This window comes from Panthera pardus, unplaced genomic scaffold (assembly GCF_024362965.1).
Source record: "Panthera pardus isolate Hobbes unplaced genomic scaffold, ASM2436296v1 HiC_scaffold_26, whole genome shotgun sequence".
NCBI classification, from domain to species: domain Eukaryota; kingdom Metazoa; phylum Chordata; class Mammalia; order Carnivora; family Felidae; genus Panthera; species Panthera pardus.
Window position 1 is genome coordinate 13,740,597 of NW_026526832.1, and position 11,019 is coordinate 13,751,615.

Below are 11,019 nucleotides of genomic sequence, written 5' to 3' on the forward strand. Positions count from 1 at the left end.
AAGAACTCCGCAGGTAGCTAGTGTAATATGGCCCTTGGCTCCTTTTCCAGATTCATCTCCCACCACTGCTCCTCCCTAGCTCCCTAATTCAAGCCATTTTCAACCATTAGCAATTGCCTAGATAGGCTATGTGGATTGTATCCTCAGGGCCTTTGCATATATCCATCTCTATATGCCCTTCTCTTTCTTCACCCAGTCTTCAAGACTCGACCTCAGTCTCACTCTGAGAAGCCTTGAGAGGCCCCCTCTGTACCTTGTGATCCACCTCCATGGGAAGGCCTGGACCTCTCCATGGCACTCCCTTGTCTTCCTATCTGTCACTTGTCTATAATACAAGCTGTCTTAGTAAAAGGACTTTACCTAATTCACTTTAATATCTCTAGTGTCCAGGGATGCCTGGGTGTCTCAGTCAGTTAAGCAACCATCTCTTGGTTTTGGCTCAGCTCATGATCCCACAATTCGTGGGTGTGAGCCCCATGTCAGCCTCTGTGCCAACAGTGCAGAGCCTGCTTGGGATTCTCTCTACCTTCCTCTCTATCTGCCCTTCTTCCCCTCTCTCAAAAATAAATTAATAAATAAACATTAAAAAATCTCCAATGCCCAGCACAATGTCTGATCCATAATATACACTTCTAAAACATGAATTGATAAAATTAATTGAATTGAATGAAGAAAGATTAAATATGACCAGCAGCAAAATAGTCCTATAGATTTCCTATAGTACTTTCATCAACCCAGCTAAAAGACTAAAACAAAACATCATCACACTAAAAGATCCAAGAAATATACTGAGCATTTACTATGGCCATAGCACTGGGAAAGAAATTTCTCTAACTTCTCATCCAACCCACTATCCACCTCCAAATGTAAAGCAGATCCTCCTCCAATTCCACCACTACAGTCCACCCCACAGAGTCTTCTCTCTGCCAGAACAAGGCATTCTCTGAGAGCCATATTCATCTTACAAATGCAGCAGGTGCTCAGCAATCAGAATGCTTTCTCTTTCTGTCGGCCCCATCACTTGTCTCCACTGTATTATAAACAACCATAGAATAATGACCAAATATCTGTGTAAAAATGTCTTTTCACTGTAAAGCATTGTAGCTGAGTTTTTACTGAGTAATTTTGGTTATTTGACTTCACATGAGAAAATGACAATTCCTTCAAGTTCTTTAAGTTTTTCCTAAATTAAAAAACAAATTTTATTTTAGACTGAATAGTGCTTAGTATGGATTTTTTTAAATCTTAGAGGGGAACCAAAGAGCTTATTTCAAACATTTAAAGTGCTAACATGTAGTAGAGGAATTAAAGTTGGCATGGTTTCAGAGAATAAAACTGCAGTAAATGGGTAGAAATCAGCAGAAGACAGATTTTAGCGTAAAGTAAGGCAGAACGGTCTGACCTGCAATTAAAGCGATCCAACAATTGAGGGACTGAGTTACAAAACAGAGAATTTAGTGAGAGTCATAAAAAAATACTCCCATTAATTTTATGTCTTGCAAGTATTATTTCATTAATGTTCATGGCATTTTGAAAGATGTAACAAAGTCTTAGGTCTCTGTTTTGTAGATGAAGAAATCAGCAGGCTTAAATGATTTGCCCAAGGTCACATATTGACCAATACAAGTTTGATGTTCCTTTTCTTATACAACATGTATTCATTGGTCTTCAGAAATAATAAGCTTCCTGCAATTACAGGTGGTGTTACTTATTGCTATTTAATTCTTGATCCTCTAAACAAAACTTGGATGTTTAAATTTAAAAGTTCACCTTCTTGAAACATTTTAGTAGATAAGGCTTTTATAGTTCTGCAAATTCTTAGGCATGGCACTTTAATTAGTTTTCACCAGTTTTGAATAAAAAAAGCTAGATGCTAATGATTAGCCTACAAATTGCTAGATCATCTGTAATAAATGTTAAAACCATTAAATGTCAACATGTCATTACAAATCCAGTGGCAGTTGGGGAAATAAATGTCAAATTTTTCATTATTTTTCTTCAGACTTTCAATAGTAACTGCCAGTAGTGGCCACAGGTAAAAGTCCAATCTTTTTGTTAAGAAACAAGTGCTTGCATTGAAGCACAAACCAAAATGAGATATAAATTTCTCTCAACTTCCTAAAGTTTACAGGGAACTCTTTCTTCCATAGATAAGTCACAATTTCAAATTAAATTAGCATTTCAAGATGAGGGGGTGGGTGGGGACTAAGACCCACAAAGGGAAAAAATGGGAGAAAATAAATAGACAATCTAAAGAATAAAATTAGGGGTGCCTGGCTGACTCAGTTGGTGGATCATGAAACTCTTGATATCAGGGTTGTAAGTTTGAGGCCCACTTTGGGTGTAGAGATTACTTTAAAAAAATAATTTTTTTAATTTAAAAATTAAAAAATAAAGAATAAAATTAGAAACAACCCATAAACAATAAATAACACTTTATCCATTAGTAACAAAAGAAATAAAAATGAAATTATAATGAAATGTGATTACTTTTACTTATCAAACTAAAAAATTTTTAAGTGTTTTAATGTTTACTTATTTTTGAGAGAGAGAGAGAGAAAACAGAGTTTGAGCGAGAGAGGAGCAGAGAGTGAGGCAGACACAGAATCCAAAGCAGGCTCCAGGCTCCGAGCTGTTGGCACAGTGCCCAAGGTGAGGCTTGAACTCACAAGCCATGAGATCATGACCTGAGCCAAAATTAGATACTTAACCAACTGAGGCACCAAGGAGCACCTCAAACTGAAAAAAAAATTTAAATATAAAAACATTCAGTGCTGGTAATGATGCAATGATAGTAGTACTCTGTGATAGGCAGCCTCAAAGATGGCTGCCATGATTTCCACCTCCTTGTTGTACTCTTGCCCTTCCCTCAAGTGTGGGCTTTGATAACTTGCTTCTTACAAATAGAGTGCAGCAAGGGGCACTTGAGTGGCTCAGTTGGTTAAGCAAACTTCAGCTCAGGTCATGATCTCACAGTTTTGTGGGTTCAGGCCTTTCATCGGGCTCTGTGCTGACAGCTCAGAGCCTGGAGTCTGCTCCAGATTCTGTGTCTCCCTCTCTCTCTGCCTCTCCCCTGCTTGCACTGTCTCTCTAAAAAATAAGCAAACATTAAAAAAAAATTTTAAAAATAGAGTACAGCAAAGTTAACATTTCCAAAGTTAATTTACAGAAAAACTGTGCCTTCCATCCATATTGCTTGCTTTCTCTCACTCTCTCCCCTGCTCACTCTGAGAGAAGTCAGCTGCCATGTTGTGAGTTGCTCTAAGGAGAGGCCAAGGTGGCAAGGAACTGATACCTCTGGCCACGAGCCAGCAAGAATCTGAAGTCGGTCTGCAGCCACCTGAGTGAACTTGAAAGCAAACACACCCTAGTTTGAGCCTTGAGATATAAGCAGCAGTGATCAATGCCTTGACTACAACCCTACTAAAGACCTGAGCCCAGTGAAAGACCCTAGCCCAATGAAACCGTGATAAGCCATGGTGGGATATCTGACCCTCCCAAACTGGGTGATAATGAAAGCTTGTTTTTAGCTGCTAAATATTGAGGTAAATTTTTTTTACAACAATAGATAACTAATACATCCTCTCATATGCTTTAAGATTCTGGAAAATTTATATGACATTATGCATCAAGAGCGTTATAGAAATTTTATTCATTTTTACCCAATAATTCCACATCTAGTATTCTTTATAAAGAAATTAATTGGAGGGGCACCTAGGTGGCTCAGTTGGTGAAACATCAGACTCTTGTTAGATTCTGTTAGGCTGCTCCGTGCCGAGGGTGAGGAGCCTGCTTGGGATTCTCTCTCTCCCTCTCCCTCTCCCTCTGCCCCTCCCCAGCTCCCAGTCTTTCTCTCTCTCTCTCTCTCAAAAAAAAAAAAAAAAAAAAAAAGGAGCAAAAGAGAATATATACTCTATTGCACATTTCAGCACAGAATTTATCAGTGATTACAAATATATGTATATAAATACTATATATACATACACACATATATCTATAAAACAGTGTTCTCTAGATTGCAAATGGTTTTTATTTTCTTATTTTTTTAAATTTTCTTAATAAACTTTTTTTCTACATTTTCTAAAATAACCACATAAAACATTCAAAGTAAAAGAAAAAAGACTTTCAAGATATGCATGTACATATTAAAAACTATAATGGTAAACACTATATTCAATAGGGATTGAAGCAGGTAAGGAGAAAGTCTCTGATTTTTCTTAAAGTTTTCAGAGCTGAGCATTTTCTTCATGTAGTCATGAAAAATGAACATTATATTGACTTTCACATATGTCACATAAAATTGATAAGGACAGAGTAATGGAAGAAAAGGTATAATCAATCTTTAGGTGCAACAGTTTGCTTTTCTGCTAAGTATCTCTTCCGAAAGCAATTACCAAGGAAGAAGTGAAACCTGAACCAAAAGGAAAACAAAAAAGTCAAGATCCGCCTTCAAACACCTTCCTAAGTTAAAGTTAGACTGGCCAAGTAATTGTCTCTAACTTGGAAAAAAGAATGCATTGTGGGAGCAATGTGTTTGGTAGTTTGGGGAAGGTCCACACTGAAAGCAAAAAATCCTTACTCACTAATTTCAGTCTGCCAGTAATGTGAACGACCTATTGACCAAACTATACAATGAAAAGACAGACTATTCTGCAGATTTACAAAGCTATTGAAATACATAAAGAGTTATAGAACCACCTCCCAATTTGGCATCACCCACTGGTAAGTACTACAGTCTGAATGTTTGTTTTCCCCAAAATTCAGATATTGAAATTCTTTTTTCTTGTAAGTTTTTTTATTTATTTTTGAGAGAGAGAGAGAGAGACAGAGTATGAGTTGGGGAGGGAAAGAGAGAGAGAGAAAGACACAGAATCCAAAGCAGGCTCCAGGCTCTGAGCTGTCAGCACAGAGACTGATGCTGGCTAGAACTCATGAACCACGAGACCATGACCTAAACTGCAAAATCATGACCTGAGTTGAAGTCAGATGCTTAACTGACTGAGCCACTCAGGAGACCCCTTCATATGTTGAAATTCTAACCTCCAAAGGTGATATCATTAGGAGGTGGGGCCTTTGGGACATGATTAGGTCATGAGGGTGGAACCCTCCCCGGAAGAGGATTAGCATTTATAAAAAAGGTTTAAAGGAATTCATTAGCCATGGATGTATTCATGAAAGGACTTTCAAAGGCCAAGGAGGGAGTCGTGGCTGCTGCTGAAAAAACCAAACAGGGTGTGGCAGAAGCTGCAGGAAAGACAAAAGAGGGTGTTCTCTATGTAGGCTCCAAAACCAAGGAAGGAGCGGTTCATGATGTGACAACAGTGGCTGAGAAGACCAAAGAGCAAGTGACAAATGTTGGTGAGGTGGTGATGACCAGTGATGACATCAGTCACACAAAAGACAGTGGAGGGAGCAGGGAGCATCACAGCTGCCACTGGCTTTGGCAAAAAGGATCAGTTGGGCAAGAATGAAGAAGGAGGCCCACGGGAAGGAATTCTGGAAGATATGCCTGTTGATCCTGACAATGAGGCATACGAAATGCCTTCTGAGGAAGGTATCAAAACTATGAACCCGAAGCATAAGAAATACTTTTACTCGCGGTTTCTTGAGACCTACTGAGAGATGTTCCATCCTGTACAAGTACTCAGTTCCAACGTGCCCAGTCATGACATTTTCTCAAAGTTTTTACAGCGTATTTTAAACTCTTCCATCCGCACCGACTGAAATTATCTGTACCTGCCCTTACTCAGCATTGCAGTGCTTCCCTCTCACTGAAGTGAATATATGGTAGCAGGGTCTTTATGTGGATATTGTGGCTTCAAATCTAAAAGTTAAATTAAAACACCTAAGTGACTACCACTTATTTCTAAATCTTCACTATTTTTTTTGTTGCTGTTCTTGAGAAGTTGTGATTTATTATCATATATTATAAGATTTCTAGGTGTCATTTAATGATTCTGTCTAAAAATAATGATGTATTGTGAAATTTGTTAATATATACAATACTTAAAAATATGTGAGCATGAAACTATGCACCTATAAATATTAACTATAAAATTATAAATAAATAAATAAATAAATAAATAAATAAATAAAGTCTCACAGAGCTCACTAGCCCCTTTCACTATATGAGGACAAAAGTTTGTAGAGGTGGAAGAGAGCCCTCACGTGCTGGCAACTTGATCTTGGATTTCCAGCCTCCAGAACTCTGAGCAATAAATTTCTGCTCTTTATAAGCCTCCCAGTTCATGGTATTTTGTTATGGCAGCCCAAACAGACTAAGACTAAGACAGGAAGTTAGTCTTTCTCTTCAGGATCCCATCTGCCGTTTTGAGGCTTACTTATGAAAGTGGGTTCAGTAAGGGAGATATGGCATGAAGGAAATTTTTTTCTAAAGGGCTGGATTTCTTGATTTTACTGATGCATGCGGAGAAGGGAGAGAGCGTCAGGAGAAACAGAGTAAAAGATGCACGAGGTTTGGCATGGTGAGGGAGGGGTGCTAGAAAAGCAAAAGGAAATCAGAGGGCATCAGGGAGAGGGGTTGCCCCAAATCTTGTCTGTGACTCTGAGAAATAATTGCTTCCCAGGAGGACCCCAGACCACATGCACATTCCTGGACACTGGCAAGTGTGGAGAGCACTCAGTTTTTGTTAAGAAGGTAGAATGTCAGAGCCCAACTTTCTCTAGGGAAGAGAGGATTCCAGTGTCATACCCCAGATCTATTGAATCAGAATTTCCAAGGTGAGATCTAGCAACCTATATATTTTTTAAACTCCCTCGCTGATTCTGAATTATCAAGACCATTGCCCACTGTGTAAGAATAACTTTTGCATCCTATCTTACCCTGAGTGACACCTATATTACACATCTCATTCTTTTCTGGTCCTAACACTGTAATTTTTCAGACAGCCTAAAGCATGGAGAATCGTCAGAAATCTTCACCAGCTGACATTGTGTAAACAGTTGCTAAGTAATTAAACCATTATTATCAAAATAAAAATTCCAGTAATATATCACCTGATTAAACCTACAAAAGACAGAATATGTGATAAATCAATATTTGCAAGCCCTCTTTCTGTCAACCGCAATTTTTGAGCACTATGGGAAAATCGGTATATAATTTGATTTTGAGTCACCAAGGAAATAGAATAACAGAATCTCATAAATGGAAAAGACCTTAAAAGTCATTCAGTCCAGCATTCCCTCTAATGCCTAAATCCCTACTAAAGTACCTCTGACAGGTGATTTTACAGCCTGGGCATATTCAGAAAACAAGAATTTATTAGTTAATGCAGAAAGAAAAAATATAAACGTGTGAATGAAAAGCAAAATTATAAACACTTACATGAAAGCAATCTCAGCCTCCCAGAAAATTACAAGGATGGATATTTGCTCATGTTTTCCTGATATTATTTTGACACATGAATTTGAGTGGCCTAAACAAAAGAAATGCCTCAAAGCACTAAACAGGATGGTGTTTCCTTGAAAATACTACATTTGGGGGCACCAAGGTGGCTCAGTCAGTTGAGTGTCCAACTGTCGATTTCAAGTCAGGTCATGATCCTGGGGTCATGTGATTGAGCCCACGTTGGGCTCCACACTAAGAGTGAAGCCTGCTTAAGATTCTCTCTCTCCCTCTGCCCCTCCTCTCTGCCACTTTAAAAAAAAAAAAAAAAAAAAAGCAAGCAAGCAAGCAAGCAAGCAAACACTGCCTTTGTACTGAAGTAGAAATAGCATAATCACTATAAAACCCACAGACTGAAAACAGTTCTAAAGTTGCCAGCACTGAGCTAAGAGGCCACATTCTTACTGCACTATATATCCCTTTGAAAAAGAGAGAGATGGGCTGGAGGAGGATTTACATTGGCCATGACAACAATTTAGTGGATTAAACTAAACCCGACTCATTTGCAGCCGGAAGGGTGGTCATGGGCCTCCTGGATAACCCCATAGGTTAGGCCAGCATAAAGCAGGTGAATACGTACTTCCTCGCTGTCATCCCAGCACTTGGGGAGAAATACTCTCAGGATCTACTAAATTGTGTGTCCTAAACTCCAAATATCAAAAGAGGTTGAGAAAGAGGTCAAGTTCATTGAGGGTAGACGTTGTCAGCTTACAACTCTGCCACTTACACAGTTTCTACACAATCTAGGGAAAGGGCACAAAGAAAAAGATTAAGCCCTTTAGAAAAAGAATTAGGTTTCCATATATAATTCTTAGTTGCTTAAAGCTGACCATATCTACATGGCCTTTCCCCTTTCTTTGCTACAAGGCTGGTGGTGGGCAAACTACTTAACCTCCCTCTGCCTCAGGTTCCTCCTAGAGGAAACCATGATCTTCCTAAAACATGACTCACGGTGTTTCTTTCCCATGGTTAAAATGCTTAATGGCCCTACATGAACAATGGAACAGAGCTCAACATCAATTTCCCTTTCAACCCTTTCCCAGTTTATTCTCCCGCAGTCTTACTCATCATCTCCCACAACGTTCCCACCTCCACACCTTTGCTTAGGTCTCTTTGCCCACCTGAAATCCACTCCCCTCTCCAAGCACACCTTATTTCTGCCTCCTAAAGTCCTATGGAGTCTTTGAATCTAGTGGAAATCCTACATTTCTGAGCTTTTTGTTTAAGTTTATTTATTTGAGAGAGAGAGAAAAGAAAGAGAGAGAACCAGCTGGGGATGGGCAAAGAGAGAGGGGGACAGAGAGGGGGACAGAGGGGGAAGTGGGCTCTGGGCTGAGAATGCAAGGCTCAGACTAACTGTGAGATCACGACCTAAGTCGGACGCTTAACCGGCTGAGCCACCACGCGCCCCACATTTCTGAGATTTTTGTTCATGGCGTTCATCTGGCCCGAATTAGCTCCTGCCTCGTACTGTTGCAGCATCAAGTGTCAAGTTCCCATGGGACTTGATCTTCCCCATGACGTGTTTACTACTTGAGTTAAGGCATCTGCCTTTGGGACTAGGGTTGCCAAATAAAATATACGATGCCTCACTACATTTGAATTTCAGATAAACAACAAATAACTTTTTTTTTAGTATAAATATGTCCCATGCAATATTTCAAGCTCATCAGGGTAGAGGATGTCAGCTATAGCTGTACTACTTAACACCCACACAGTCCCTATGCAGCTGAGAAAATGTTTCCATACACTCTTTGGAGCATACACTAAATATACATACATATATATATATATATATATATATATATATATATATATATATAGTTTATCTGAAATTCAGATTAACCAGGTATCCTGTATTTTTATTTACTAAATCTGGCAACCTTATTTGGGACACTTCTATCACTATTTTAAATGCCCAGCACAATACTCCAGGATAGTGAGTTTAACAGTATATGTAAATTTGCTGAGCTGCTATAACTTAATCTAAATAAACCTAAGGATGGCTATCTGAGAACACATCTCCAGCATGTGGCCCTTGGTTCCTCCCTATTCCAAGGGACCAACCTTGATCCACCTGCCCTCTCCTCTAGGTTAGTAAGACGACCAGGAATCTGACCTCGGCTGCTTAAGTCCCAAGCAGCTATTTTGGGAGTATGGAAACTGGAGGACTGGTCCAATGCTGAGACCCAGGGGAACAAGTTCCAAAGCCCAGGCACGCAGGCTCTCCAAGGGTCTGGTGTGGATCAGAAGGGAAAGGTCTGCATCAGGAGGGTATATATGACTCAGAGAACCTCACAGAGCAGCCATAACCAAACTGATAACAGTTGGACAGTGTCCAAGTCACTGAGTCCATTTGGACAAAATTTCTCCCTCGAGTTCACTAATGTCAATCTTTTATACACTTACCATGACTTTTCTCTGCGCCCTTCATCATATTGCTGCATGCTAGCTTTCTTCTAAGAAAGGGAATTAGCTGTGTCTTTCCAAATTCATGCCCCACCAGGGACAGTGGAAGGAAAAGAGAGCCATGATCCTTAAAGAATAATACCATATCCCAAGGTGGTGCTCTGCTAAACAGACCAAAAGTTTCCTGCAGCAGATGCAGGGGGTCAAGCACAGTCAGAAGACCTGTGTCAAGTTGTGGGGAGTAATCAGAGATCACAAAGGGAGGTCACAAGGGGAGGTAGCCACACAGGTGCTTTTTAGGACTGCCTTTTTGCCATCGCTCTTCCCACGAGATTCCTGAAATCCTTCCAGAGCACACTGTGGCTGCTTTATCCTTAGCAGCACCCTAACTACCTTCCTCACTGGATGCTTTCTCTCAGCGTTCACCAGATACCCCAAAACCCCCCGGCAGAGGGCCAACAGGCCACAGAGCAATGCGGCTGCCTGCGTGACTGACCTTCAGCAGTTGGCTGGTGCACTGTGTTCAAATTCCAGCTCAGCCACTTCTTCACCACATGCCAGTAATAAGGTTACAACCTTCTTTGCACCCCAGCTTCAAAATGCACAAAAAGGAGGTTATAACACCTCCTTACACGGAGTGCTGCCCACTGGATAAAATAATATTAACATCATTAGAACATAATAATAAGAACTCAATACATGTCGGTACCCCTCACCTTCTACAACAATTTACGGAGGTGGGGGAATCCATCTTTAACTCTGAAAGACTCTAAATATGGACAATGAATAAATGATGCAGTCTTATAAAGAGCTTCTTACAGAAAAAGTAGAACTGAAGGAAGAGTTAGAAAATCTAAGGAGCATGTATAAATTAACAGATTCAGATGACATGCAAGGTAGGGTATTAAGAGAACTGACAGACACACCTCCAGGGTCCTTTCTCATTTCGGCTCAAAGACTGCGTGAAACTGAAATGACTGGTGGGGTACTAAGGAATTGGTGTTAAATCTTAATATCTTAATAAAGATCTGGGAGAAAGAGTGATCAGCAAGTTAATGAGGTTTTCCTGATATTACTAATCTACGGGATGTTGCAAATATCAATGAGCAAAGATAAAATAATAGAAAGACATAAATAAGTGTGGAAACCCAGGCAAGATATAGCTGTATAAAACTCAACGTGAAAAATGCTAACTCATTCAACTG

The 11,019-nt window shown here is 39.8% G+C and overlaps 1 pseudogene; it reads left to right on the forward strand.

The window, feature by feature from the left end:
* Positions 1–5,147: 5,147 nt before the first annotated feature.
* On the forward strand, positions 5,148–6,051 carry LOC109265776 (alpha-synuclein-like; annotated as a pseudogene).
* The last annotated feature ends 4,968 nt before the right edge of the window (positions 6,052–11,019 follow it).